At 46.3% G+C, this 14,802-nt stretch overlaps 1 protein-coding gene across 1 annotated transcript in view; it reads right to left on the bottom strand.

Annotated features, from left to right (window-relative positions):
* LOC124804826 (nose resistant to fluoxetine protein 6-like) overlaps positions 1-14,802 on the bottom strand; it is a 364,094-nt gene that overhangs the window by 67,309 nt on the left and 281,983 nt on the right. The window lies entirely within an intron of this gene.

Genomic DNA, 14,802 nt, shown 5'->3' with positions numbered 1-14,802 from the left:
TCTTTAGAATTTCTATAATTCTATCGATTCATTGAAGGATGTTGATGCTACTTCTGTTTGTTGAAAGGTTTCTGGAATGACATTTTCAATATATTATCTTGCTTCTTCAACTTAACTGCTTAATCCTACTTTTGTTGCTACCTGTAGAGAACGATTGTTTAAAGTATTTGCAAGGAGTTTTCAGTTCATTGATTTGTCCACGGCTTACTTATTTCTCCAATGGACTTTCTAGATAACTTTTCAGGAAAGCTATTTTGAAACATCGACACGGTTTTACTGTGAGATATATTGAATTTGACATTAGCATCTCTTTCTATGTAAACCTCAATCCAAACGTGCTCTTTTAACGCTTTTTAAAAACAAGGTACGTTTTTCTAATTAATCAGCCTCACTGCTTTGTGTGAACATGCCTCGGGGCTGTAAGGTGCCAGATTTTTTAATTCTGTTAACTGTGAATCATAATCAGGGAGTCTGTTAACGGTTTGGTACACAGATAGTCGTTTGGTGTAGACTCTCACTACCCATCCTAAACTGACGAGTAAACTCTGGTCAGATATGTGATCACTGGCAAACAATCGTATACTGAGTGGATTCCAATCGGTAATTTACGGGGCAAGAACACCTGTAGTGACTGTCCTGGTAGTAACTCAGAATAAGCAAGAGCACATAAAGTTCGCAACATCTGCGATCGCGATCTGTTGCCAATCTACTCATCGTCAAAATCTTTTGCAGCCGAATCTCTGGCACCAAACTATAACATCGCACTAGTGTCTCCTTTATCAATGAGTAGGAGGTTGATTTCCTCTATAACTCCTTCTTCTATGAGCGCTACAGTTATTATGTATTTATCTTTGCCTGTGTGCACTCCATATTGTTGGAAGATTCATTCTACACACACCACCAAATGTTTTGCATCCCCTCGGTTCTGAGAGTTCCGGAACCTGTACAGAAAATCTGAATAGAGATCAACATAAACATCATTTCAACCATGTCTATCCCGTACTTTGTTGCATTGTATAACGTTATGGTTTCAGGTTTTTTCCTTTCCTTCTTTGCTTGTTGCTACTTCAGCATGCAGCATACTTAGAAGAATGACATTTTTATTCTTCTTTCTTGGTATACAGTCAAGCTATACAGTGTGTTGCCACTATTGTACAGTATTGTAGTGGAGTGTATTTCAGCATTCGGCTTCCTTACTTCATTTGGGATTTCACGGCGGATCTTGTTCATTTTACCAATCAATGAAGTTTTCTTGTCTTCGAGCTTTTTAGCAAGTTGAAGGGACCTAAAGAAGTTGTCTGTGGTCACATTTCTTCCTTAATTTACAAATGGCTTCATGAGACGCAGAACGACATAGTCTACAAGTTGTTGTTTTTCTCTATGCGTGTCCTATTTGCTAAGGTATGGGAAAACAGTACTTACATACTTCGTCGTTACATCAACAGCCAACCGGAATTTGAGACCTTATTTGTCTGGTTTGTTGGACATGAACTGAGTAAAACTGCATCTTGCTTTGCCTGGTAACAATTGCTCGTCAATGGTCATATTTTCTCCAGGGCGGTAAGCGCGAATATTGTTTTGAATGAACTTTCCCCAAATTTCAGATACAAGAGCGAATTTGTTGGCTGCCAGGCGTTCAGCCTGGGTTGATTTTTCATCAAAACGGAGAAATCTGTCCCTTGGAATAATGTCCTTGATAAAGGCAGGCTCCCTAGAATGCGACCAGAGGTCATCCACAGACATAACTATTGTGCACTATACACCCTGAACAAACATGATGGCTACCAGTTTCTCCAGTTCTTAAAGTGACACAGTCCAGACATTGTTTTTCAGTACTTTTCGAGAATTTGGTTCCTTGTATTTCTTCATGAGACGTAGCATTGCTGCATTAAAAATAAGATGGAAGGCACTGATGACCGAGCTGTCTAATCGTTGGCAAACATAAGCAGTGGGACCTCTCTCCTTCAGAACATTCACAGCCGACCGCCTTCCAGAATATGAATAATATCCAATCTCCCACACGGTTCCACTCCTTGCAATCATCTTTGTAAATGCTTCCAACTGTACCTGCTGTGGTGATAGTGGTGATGAACGACGTGATGAATGTGCACGTGCCAATTTGCAACAATGAGGAGCAACTGCTCTGCGTTACTGCTCACTGTTACCACTGTATTGTTGGATAATTTATTTATATTCAGAAAACAAATTACAGTGAGGTCAAATTGACCCCCTCCGCCGTTCTATATATACTGAATGAAATGGCGAAGAAAATTAAAATATAGTGTAAATACTAAAACATCTTCAGAAAGAGAAAAAATTAGAAAAAGTCATGTTATTTCATTAACGAAGTAAATAAATTGATTTCGACAATGAACGAAAAACATATGACAGAGGTCATTTTGATCCCTTCCGCCGTTCTAGTGTTAATATGATGGTAGAAAAGCCAGTCACAGGCAGAGCTTACTTATTTCGTACCATTTTGTTCCACAAAGTTCAACCAAACAACAGACTTACTCAGCACAAGTTGTCAAATGAGACAAGGAAGTTGCTCATGTAATAGGTGCTGAAGAAAGTGTCCCGTCACGAGTAGTGAATTCAAAAGCGTCCCATCATGAGTAGCGGAGTCCTTGCAGCTAACATAAGATATCTCACTCACTGTTACCGTGGCAAGTGGACCAATGTTGATTGTTGTGCACCAAACAAGAGGCACACAACAAATACCTCGAAAAGCCGCCACCACACAAGCTTAACCACACCTAACATATCTCAGGCCCATGCAGCGGCTTCCAGATGGTGCTCACAAATCTGGACCACTGCATCTGCGTCACTTGCTTGAGTGCATCGATACATCCACTGATAGAGTGGACAGCAGCCAAGTGGGAATGCTGTCAACTGTGGACCATGTCGCATCAACCTTGTACTGAATGACGACAGGTAAAAAACACAACGCGCAGCAGACACTCAGCAGACACTAGCAGTTACGCAGCTATAAACCAGCAGTTAAGGAATTCATTTCAGTGCCTGCAATTATCTCAGTACAGTACTCTGAAGACTGTCTTTCGACTAAGTAGTCTATGTGTACGGAGAAATATAGTCGAGTCACTGTCAGAAGATCTCTGGCATTTGCAATGGGCTGAGCGCAGCAGCTCCGTGTACCTACTGAAACTAATCAGGTTGCGTGATTTTTGCAAACGTCTCTATGGCAACGCCTCGGCGTTGCCAGGGCTGTATAGGCGGCTATTGTTTTTGCCTGCAACAATGTGCACTTCGTTGTTGAAAGTTGGTAACAGCTTATGCCGATTCAGCTATAGAACTAGTAACAGGACGTTTGCAACATTATTGTCACTTATATATCATAGACTGTCTGCCAAGTGACAACAGTTATTCAGGTGTATTTGTATTAGTTTGCAGTGGCCGAGCGGTTCTAGGGCTTCAGTCTGGAACCGCGCGACCGCTACGGTCGCAGGTTCGAATGCTGCCTCTGGCATGGGTGTGTGTGATGTCCTTAGGTTAGTTCGGTTTAAATAGTTCTAAGTTCTAGGGGACTGATGTCTTCAGATGTTAAGTCCCATAGTGCTCAGAGCCATTTGAACCATTTTTGTATTAGTTTCAGATTAAAGTGGTATGGGTCAAACTGTACCGAAGTTAAACACCATTTTCTAACGTACTCATATTAAATGTCATTTGTTATTGTGTTACCACACCTTTGTCGAAGTACAACTCTATCAAACAAGTGTTTAAGTGTCAAATCAGCCATCAGTAAAACTAGGTTTCCACATGCAAGAAATTCTTACACGTGCATTCCCCCACCACTAGCTTACATGTAAGTTAGCATTTGTTCACGCTGAAGTTGGAAAAGCTACTTACGCGACTTCCAAGATGGTGATAAGTGAAATCAATGATACAGGAGTTTGGCAGCTTTTAGCCGAAGGGCTTATAGTGACGCTCACTAACAAATATCAAACCCACAAATGTTGGGTATGGAAATGGGAATCTCATAGGAATCATTTGGGAACATTCAATATGCCAAGAAGGTAGCTATCTGCCGAGGACCGAAAATAATTTTCGAATGACTGAAGTCAATTTCGATATCTTTATGAGCAATATTTCTCTCTCTGTAGAAAAATCTAATACACGCATGCGAAATTCCGTGCAAACTCGCATTAAATTGCGAATAACATTGAAATATCTGGCAACTGGAGTTACCGGTACTGTAATACGCATTCCTAAGACCATTGCTCCTAAATTTTTATGTTATCTACGATACACTGAAAATCGGAAATTAAGGGTCGCAAAAGTTCAGCTTTGTTTTCATTTTCAGGATCAGTCAAGGTTGTGATACACTCCTGGAAATTGAAATAAGAACACCGTGAATTCATTGTCCCAGGAAGGGGAAACTTTATTGACACATTCCTGGGGTCAATACATCACATGATCACACTGACAGAACCACAGGCACATATACACAGGCAACAGAGCATGCACAATGTCGGCACTAGTACAGTGTATATCCACCTTTCGCAGCAATGCAGGCTGCTATTCTCCCATGGAGACGATCGTAGAGATGCTGGATGTAGTCCTGTGGAACGGCTTGCCATGCGATTTCCACCTGGCGCCTCAGTTGGACCAGCGTTCGTGCTGGACGTGCAGACCGCGTGAGACGACGCTTCATCCAGTCCCAAACATGCTCAATGGGGGACAGATCCGGAGATCTCGCTGGCCAGGATAGTTGACTTACACCCTCTAGAGCACGTTGGGTGGCACGGGATACATGCGGACGTGCATTGTCCTGTTGGAACAGCACGTTCCCTTGCCGGTCTAGGAATGGTAGAACGATGGGTTCGATGACGGTTTGGATGTACCGCGCACTATCCAGTGTCCCCTCGACGATCACCAGTGGTGTACGGCCAGTGTAGGAGATCGCTCCCCACACCATGATGCCGGGTGTTGGCCCTGTGTGCCTCGGTCGTATGCAGTCCTGATTTTGGCGCTCACCTGAACGGCGCCAAACACGCATACGACCATCATTGGCACCAAGGCAGAAGCGACTCTCATCGCTGAAGACGACACGTCTCCATTCGTCCCTCCATTCACGCCTGTCGCGACACCACTGGAGGCGGGCTGCACGATGTTGGGGCGTGAGCGGAAGACGGCCTAACGGTGTGCGGGACCGTAGCCCAGCTTCATGGAGACGGTTGCGAATGGTCCTCGCCGATACCCCAGGAGCAACAGTGTCCCTAATTTGCTGGGAAGTGGCGGTGCGGTCCCCTACGGCACTGCGTAGGATCCTACGGTCTTGGCGTGCATCCGTGCGTCGCTGCGGTCAGGTCCCAGGTCGACGGGCACGTGCACCTTCCGCCGACCACTGGCGACAACATCGATGTACTGTGGAGACCTCACGCCCCACGTGTTGAGCAATTCGGCGGTACGTCCACCCGGCCTCCCGCATGCTCACTATACGCCCTCGCTCAAAGTCCGTCAACTGCACCTACGGTTCACGTCCACGCTGTTGCGGCATGCTACCAGTGTTAGACTGCGATGGAGCTCCGTATGCCACGGCAAACTGGCTGACACTGACGGTGGCGGTGCACAAATGCTGCGCAGCTAGCGCCATTCGACGGCCAACACCGCGGTTCCTGGTGTGTCCGCTGTGCCGTGCGCGTGATCATTGCTTGTACAGCCCTCTCGCAGTGTCCGGAGCAAGTATGGTGGGTCTGACACACCGGTGCAATGTGTTCTTTTTTCCATTTCCAGGAGTGTAGATCACAGGTGCTGTGAATAAACATTAGTTTACCGACGCAGCATCAAACTCTGTGCCGAATGGTCACTACTCGATGATAGCGCCAATGCGAACACTGTTACATTTGCAAAGGCTTTTAATAAGGATCAAGACTAATTTTAAATCACTAAAGCCACAAATAAATTTCGATTTCACCGTAATATTTATAGTTAATGACTAAAACAAAAAATTATAATCGTTATATTGACATGAAAAAATACCTTTACACTATAACTGTTCTCCAGTAATATGAGCCTCAACAAGTCCCAACTCTCAGCTACAATACCTCTAAATCATTTTCGACATTCAAACGATGTTTTGTTACTCTATTACGAATAAGCAATTATAAAGTGTTGCCGAACGCCAGAATAATGTTCCTATCGCACTGTTAAAAAAACATTTTTCCATTTCAGAAAGTATTTATTTACTTAGTTGAAGAGTAAGGCCAATATTCTGAGATTACGCTAACTTTAGTGTAAATAAAAAAAAAGGATTGTTGAACTGTGCTAGCAAACGAACCAGAGTAGAATGAGAGCAGATCCACCTATCGGCAATAGCTGAAGCTCGTAGGCGATGGTGGGGGAAGCGACATCGTTAAAATAAGTTAAACACCCTTTAATTTTCGTAATTACCTAGTAAGTTGGCATGACAGTACGCAACTAGGGTATTTCCACATGTAAGATGACTTTTGCAAGTGGTGGTGGGGGGATTGCACGTGTAAGTAATTCATGTCTGTGGAAATCTGGCTTACATAACCCTCGCATTCGGGAGGACGACGGTTCAATCCCGCGTCCGGCCATCCTGATTTAGGTTTTCCGTGATTTCCCTAAATCGCTCCAGCCGAATGCCGGGATGGTTCCTTTGACAGGGCACGGCCGATTTCCTTCCTCATCCTTCCCTAATCCGACGAGACCGATGACCTCGCAATTTGGTCTCTTCCACCAAACAACCCAACCCAACCCCTTACATAACCATAGCTGGGAAATAGTTTTCACCTGCTGTGGGTGTTTGACTTGAAGCAATAGTAACATTCAGTTACTACACGGTAATGTGGTCACCGCCTATTTTCGATGACACAATGCAATAACCATTAAAAGAAAGCAGGTGGCAGCACTAGCAGTGAGGAGTATATAAAGCGTGCCGGGGGACGCGGAAAACAGTGCAGTCAGTGTCGTAAGCGTAAAAGGAGCCATTTATTTGAGGTCCAAATGGGCATGATCATTGGCTTTCGGGCCAAGGGTGGAAGTATTTCCGAAACGATTAAGTCTGTAAATTGTTCGCGTGCCGCCGTGATTAAAGTTTACCGTGCTTGACAAAATGACACTATTTGAAAAGGGTGCTGAGGCAACTGGTACAACACAGGCCATAGATGACAGGGGTGAACGACGGCTGCAGAGATACGAATGGCCGAATAGACGCGCAACTATTGAGCAACTGACTGGCCAGATGAACCAAGGGGCTACCAACAGTGTTTTCTCAACGACAGTTCAGCAAACGTTCCTGTGTAGAAAGGGCCTCCGCTGCAGGAGCCTCGTTCATGTACCCATGCTAACTGCTGTTCAGTGGCGACGAAGGCTGGAATTTGCACGCCAGTACAGCAACTATACGTCCACTGACGACATGTGCCCTTTTCAGACGAATCACGTGTTATGCTCCAGCCGACAGATGGCTGTTGGCGTGTATGGCGTAATACATCTGAAAGCAAAAATCCTGCAACGATCATCGAAAGGGTTCAGGAGGTAGGGTGGAGCGTTGTGGTCTGGGGAATGTTATCGCGGCATTCTCTGGGTGATTCCGGAAGGCACCGTGGATCGATATAAGTATGCATCTACGAAGAGTTTTCAATAAGTAATGTACCACGTAATTTTTTTCTTGGCCAATATAGGCTGAAAAAAGGGGAATTTATTGTGGGACATCGTGGAACATTTCAACTTCAGGTCCTATAGCTTCATGAAGTTCGGACAGGTGGCGGCGCTTTACACAGTCTTCGAAATGGCGTCTGTAACGGAGGTGCTTTCCAAGCAGAGAGCTGTCATTCTGTTTCTTATGGCGGAAAATTACAGCATCGGCGGTATTCATAGGCGCTTGCAGAGTGTACAAGGGTGAGTTAAACGAAAACCTTAAATTTGTAATAACAAATCGAAATTTCGCGCAGTTATCCTGTAAGTTGGCAAGCGTGCTACAAAGAGCGTGCAGAATGGCATGTAGGTGGCAGCATAGTGCAGATGCACACGTACCGTCGCAGTATCAGTATAAAGATGGCCACTCCACTTGGGACTTGCACCGGGGATGATCAGCGTTCTGGTATTCGGTTTTTGAGTAGTGAGAGTGTGAAACCTATTGGAATTCATCGACGAATGAAGGTTCAGTACGGTGATGCATGTTTGTCACAGCAGCAAGTCTACGAATGGAACAGGAAGTTCGCAAATTGTGTGACTTCAGTGGAAGATGCTCCTCGTCCAGGTCAGGCACAACGAGTTGTGACTCCACAGAACATTGCAGCAGTTGAAGCCATAGTGAAGGAAAACCGCCGAGTGACACTGAATGACAATGCAGCACAGGTTAGTCATGGGTCAGCACACCACATTGTGCATGATGTGCCCCAGTTTCATAAAGTGTCTGCAAGATGGGTGCCACGGCAGCTTCCCCTGAAATGAGGGAACGACGAATTGATGCCTGTGAAGAACTTCTTCGGCCCTTTGAACGAGAAGGTGATGGCTTCCTTGCAAGAATTGTTACTGGGGACGAAACCTGGGTTCACTTACACCAATCGGAAACGAATAGAGAGAGCAAGGAATGGCGCCATTCCTCATCACCAAACCAAAGAAGTTTCGAACAGAACCATCAGCAGGAAAGGTTATGCTGACTCTCTTTTGGGACGAAAAAGGCGTAATTTATAGCATTACATGCCTAGAAGGACCACTGTCACCAGTGCATCATACACAGATTTCCTAAAAATCATCTGCGGCCTGCAATCAAATCAAAGCGACGTGGATTGCTGTCAGCAGGTGTCCTTTTGCAACACGGCAATGCAAGGCCCCATACTGCCCGTACAACAGTTGCAACAATCACAGACCTGCCTTTTGAGTGTCTTCCTCATCCGTCATACTCACCAGACCTTGCCCCAAGTGATTTCTATATGTTTGGACCACTCAAAAACGCAATGGGAGGAAAAAAAGTTCCGTTCTGATGAAGAGGTACGCCATGCGGTGCATGAGTGGTTGCGCGGACTACCAAAAGAATTTTTTTCGAAGGGAATTTATGCACTTTGTAAGCGCTGGAGGACTTGCATTGAGCGCGGGGGAGATTATGTTGGAAAGTGATACAACTTTGTACCACTTCTGCACAATAAATAATATTTAAAAAAATATTTAAGGTTTTCATTTGAATCGCCCTCGTACATGGAGACATGGCTGAAAAAATTGCGAGGCGTCTGTCATCATCGCAACAACGTTAAGCAAAGCTGTCCAGCCTCTTGCCCGCTGACTGGCCGCATACAGCTGTGACTTCTGTAATGCTGGAATGTGCGGACACTCTCATTCGAGGTGATCGCCGGATTACAGTCAAACACCTCGCTGCTCAATTGGAGGTCTCTACTGGAAGTGCTGACACACTCATTCAGCAGTTGATGTACTCAGAAGTGTCTGCTCACTAGGTTCCTCGGCGCGTAACAGACGACCATAATGACCAAAGAAGGGCTGTCTGTGTGAGACTGCTTGCGCGTTACGAGACCGATCGTGGTAATTTTTTGCTGAACATCTTCACAGGCGATGAAACATGGGTTCATCACTTCGAACCAGAAACAAAATGGCAATCCACGGAATGGCGCCGGCCGCTGTGGCCGAGTGGTTCTAGGCGCATCGGTCCAGAACCGCGCGACTGCTACGGTCGCAGGTTCGAATCCTGCCTCAGGCATGGATGCTTGTGATGTCCTTAGATTAGTTAGGTTTAAGTAGTTCTAAGTCTAGGGGACTGATGACGTCAAATGTTAAGACCCATAGTCCTCAGAGCCATTTGAACCATTTGAACCACGGCGTGGCGCCACACAACCTCTCCTCCAGCGAAAAAGTTCAAAGCCGTACCCGCCGACAGTAAAGTTATGGCGACCGTCTTCCGGGCCTCTGAAGGGGTTATTTTGTTTGATGCCCTCCCTCATTGTGCAACGATCAATGCTAAAGTGTATTGTGCTACCCTGAGGAAATCGAAGAAACAACTACAGTGTGTTGCTCTCCACAAAAATGCAAAGGAACTTCTTCTTCTTCGTGACAGTACAAGGCCTCACACAAGTCTGTACACCCGAGAGCAGCTCACAAAACAACACTGGACTGTTCTTCCTCATCCGCGCTACAGCCCGGATCTCTCACTTTCTGACTTCCTTTGTTTGGCCCCATGAAGGACTCCACAGGAATCAGTACGTGTGTGATTGGGAGGTTATTGATGCAGCGCAAAGTTGGCTCTGGCGTCGACCCATGCGGGCATACAGGCTCTCCCAGTAAGGTGGCGTAACGCAGTTTCATTGAACGGAGATTATGTTGAAAAACAGGGTTTTTGTAGCCAAATGATTGTAGGAAGGACTGATTCAGCATAGACAGAAGTCAAAACAATCTTAGAGGAAATTAAAATCGAAGGTGGTAACATTAAGAGTGCAATGGAAATTCTACTGTTAAATGCGGAGGAGAGAACGGAAAGATGGAAAGAATACATTGTTAGCCTCTATGAGGACGAAGACTTGTCTGATGACGTAACAGAAGAAGCAAGACACGTTCATACGATTTGTCGACATGGAAAAAGCGTTCGATGATGTCAAATAGTACAAGATGTTCGAAATTCTGAGAAAAACAGGGGTAAGTTATATTGAAAGCTGGGTAATACACAACACGTACAAGGGCCAAGAGGGAAGAGCACGACTGAAAGGCCGAGTACCAAGCACTCGGTTTAAAAAGGGTATAGTATTTTGCCCCTAATGTTCAGTCTACACATCAAAGAAGCAATGCCGGATGTAAAAGGAAGATTCAGAGCGGAATTAAAATTCCAGGTGAAAGGATATCAATCATACGATTCGCTGATGACATTGCTATCCTCAATGAAAGTGAAGAAGAACTGCAGGATCTGCTGAATGGACTCAACAGTCTAATGAGCACAGAATATGGACTGAGAGTAAATTTAAGAAAGACGAAAGTAATGGGAAGTAGGAGAAATGAGAACAGCGAGAAACTTAACATCACGATTGGTGATCACTAAGGAATTCTGCTACCTAGGCAGCAAAATCCCGTCAGATCACTGAAGTAAAGCGCTGTCGGGCTGGGCTAGCACTTGGGTGGGTGACTATCCGGTCTGCCGAGCGCTGTTGGCAAGCGGGGTGCACTCAGCCCTTGTGAGGGAAACTGAGGAGCTACTTGATAGAGAAGTAGTAGTAAGTAAACTGACATACGGTCGGGAGAGCGGTGCTGACCGCATGCCCCTCCATATCCGCATCCAGTGGCGCCTGTGGGCTGAGGATGACACGGCGGTCGGTCGATGCATTTGGGCCCCCATGGCCTGTCCGGGTGGAGATGAGTTTAGTTTTAGGTAGGAAAATAACCCATGACAGAAGGAGCAAGGAGGACATAAACAGCACTGGCAAAATGGGCATTCTTGGCCAAAAGAAGTCTGATAGTATCAAACATAAGCCTTAATTTGAGGAAAAAATTTCTAAGACTGGACATTTGGAGCACAGCATCGTGTGGTAGCGAAACATGGGTCGTAGAAAAACCGGAAAGGCAGCATCTGAGATGTGGTACTACAGAAGAATGTTGAAAATTAGATGGACTGATAAGGTAAGGAATGAGGAGGTTCTCCGCAGAATCATCGAGGAAAGGAATGTATGGAAAAGAAGAAGGGAGAGGGTAGTAACACATCTGTTCAGACATCGGGGAATATCTCCAACAGTACTAGAGGGCACTGTAGAGGAAGACAGACATTGCAATTCATCCAGTAAATAATTGAAATAATTGAGGACGTAGGGTGCAAGTGCTACTCTGAAATGAAGAGGTTGGCACTGTAGTTTGCTTTTCCTCGGCACGATGACATCAACAGCACAATGCGTAGCTCTAAGTGTTTGTATGGTTCAAAGTGCAGCAAGATGAGTTTACTGTACACGACTGGCTTGCAGACTTCCCGAATTTAAACCCAATCGAGGACCTGTGGGACTGCAGCTATCTACACTCATGCTCATAAATTAAGGATAATTGCAGAATATGGTGCCACACAACGTGGCACTACACAAAACTGGCGATAATAGCATAGGCACATAGGGAACACACACGACACAGATCTGTAAGTCCACGGTATTGGTGATAAGCTGAGAAAACCGTTCTGTAACACAAGTGCTACAAAACGCCACTGCTTCCTGCGCATGTACCCCCACATCAATATGGGATATGATTACCATGCACACGTACACAGGCCTCACAACGGGTTGGCATACTCTGGATCAGGTGGTCGAGCAGCTGCTGGGGTATAGCCTCCCATTCTTGCACCAGTGCCTGTCGGAGCTCCTGAAGTGTCGTAGGTGTTTGAAGACGTTCAGCGATACGTCGAACGAGAGTATCCCAGACGTGCTCTATGGGGTTTAGTTTAGGTCTGGAGAACAGGCAGGCCACTCCATTCGCCTGATATCTTCTGTTTCCAGGTACTCCTCTATGATGGCAGCTCGGTGGGCCGTGCGTTATCATCCATCAAGAAGAAGGTGAGACCCATTGCACCCCCGAAAAGGCGGACATACTGATGCAAAATGACGTCCCGATACACCTGACCTGCTACAGTTCCTCTATCAAAGACATGCAGGGGTGTATGTGCACGAATCATAATCCCAACCCACACCATCAAACCACGAGCTCCATACAGGTCCCTTTCACGAACATTAAGAGGTTGTTATCTGGCTCCTGGTTCTCGCCAGATGAAAACCCGACGAGAAGGTCTCCGGGCGAATAAACCATGTCTGTTCAGTCGTCTGTGGACTGTGTGTCTTGAGGCAACTGTTCCAGTGGCTGCGGTAAGGTCCCGAGCAAGGCTACCTGCAGTACTCCGTGGCCGTCTGAGGACATTGATGGTGAGATATCGGTCTTTTGTGGTGTTGTACACTGTGGACGTCCCGCACTGTAGCGCCTGGACACGTTCCCTGTCTGCTGGAATCGTTGGCATAATCGTAAGATCACACTTTGTGGCACACGGAGGGCCAGTGCTATGATATGCTGTGTTTGACCAGCCTCCAGTCGCCCTACTATTCTACCCCTCATAACGTCATCGATATGTGTTCTTTGAATCATTTTCAACACACAGTCACCATTAGCGCGTCTGAAAACGTCTGCATACTTACTCGCTGTACCGTACTCTGACATGCACCAACACACCTCTGCGCGTGTGGACTGCTGCTAGCGCCACCGTGCGAAGACCGCAGGTCAAATGCACAGCATGGTCATTCCCCGAGGTAATTTAAACCTGCAAACCGCCCCAATAGAGCGTTGTTTCACCATGTATCAGCATTAACCTTAATTTATGAGCATGAGTGTAGCTGCACTTGGCACAGAGCCTCAACCGAGAAGCTTAGCGCAGCTTGCCACGGCACTGGAGCTGGCCTGGCTCTTCATCCCTATCGGCACCTTACAGAACCTCTTTGCCTCTCTTCTAGCAATAAAGAGTTCAATGTATGCTTTATTCACTGCAGCAAACCCCATTTGTCTACTACATTCCAGTACGGAGAAAAAAAAAAAATCTCGAATTTGAGCGATATTTCCGTCCGTCACCCTGTCGCTCCCCCTTAATCTGACTAGTTAGTGCACCGGCCGCTGTGACCGAGCGGTTCTAGGCGATTCAGTCCTTATCCACGCTGCTGCTACGGTCGCAGGTTCGAATCCTGCTTCGGGCATAGATGTGTGTGACGTCCTTAGGTTAGTTAGGTGTAAGTACACTACTGGCCATTAAAATTGATACACCAAGAAGAAATGCAGAATAAACGGGTATTCATTGGACAAATATATTATACTAGAACTGACATGTGATTACATTTTCAAGCAATTTGGGTGCATAGATCCTGAGAAATCAGTACCCAGAACAACCACCTCTGGCCGTAACAACGGCCTTGATACGCCTGGGCATTGAGTCAAACAGAGCTTTGACGGCGTGTGCAGGTACAGCTGCCCATGCAGCTTCAACACGATACCACAGTTCATCAGGAGTAGTGACTGGCGTATTGTAATGAGCCAGTCGCTCGGCCACCATTGACCAGATGTTTTCAATTGGTGAGAGATCTGGATAACGTGCTGGCCAGGGCAGCAGTCGAACATTTTCTGTATCCAGAAAGGCCCGTACAAGACCAGCAACATGTGGTCGTGCGTTATCCTGCTGAAATGTAGGGTTTCGCAGGGATCGAATGATGGGTAGAGCCACGGGTCGTAACACATCTGAAATGTAACGTCCACTGTTCAAAGTGCCGTCAATGCGAACAAGAGGTGACCGAGACGTGTAACCAATGGCACCCCATAGCATCACGGCGGGTGATACGCGAGTGTGGCGGTGACAAATACACGGTTTCAATGGGCGTTCACCGCGATGTCGCCAAACACGGATGCGACGATCATGATGCTGTAAACGGAGCCTGGGTTCAGCCGAAAAAGTGACGTTCTGCCATTCGTGCGCCCAGGTTCGTCGTTGAGTATACCATCGCAGGCGCTCTGTCTGTGATGCAGCGTCAAGGGTAACCGCAGCCATGGTCTCGGAACTGATAGTTCATGCTGCTGCAAACGTCGTCGAACTGTTCGTGCAGTTGGTTGTTGTCTTGCAAACGTCCCCATCTGTTGACTCAGGGATCGAGACGTGGCTGCACGATCCGTTACAGCCATGCGGATAAGATGCCTGTCATCTCGACTGCTAGTGATACGAGGCCGTTGGGATCCAGCACGGCGTTCCGTTTTACCCTCCTGAACCCACCGATTCCGTATTCTGCTAACAGTCATCGGATCTCGAACAACGCGAGCAGCAATGTC

The sequence above is a fragment of the Schistocerca piceifrons genome, chromosome 7, assembly GCF_021461385.2.
Source record: "Schistocerca piceifrons isolate TAMUIC-IGC-003096 chromosome 7, iqSchPice1.1, whole genome shotgun sequence".
Lineage (NCBI taxonomy): Eukaryota > Metazoa > Arthropoda > Insecta > Orthoptera > Acrididae > Schistocerca > Schistocerca piceifrons.
The sequence above is the reverse complement of the archived record's forward strand: the minus strand, read 5'-3'. Positions and strand labels throughout refer to the sequence as shown.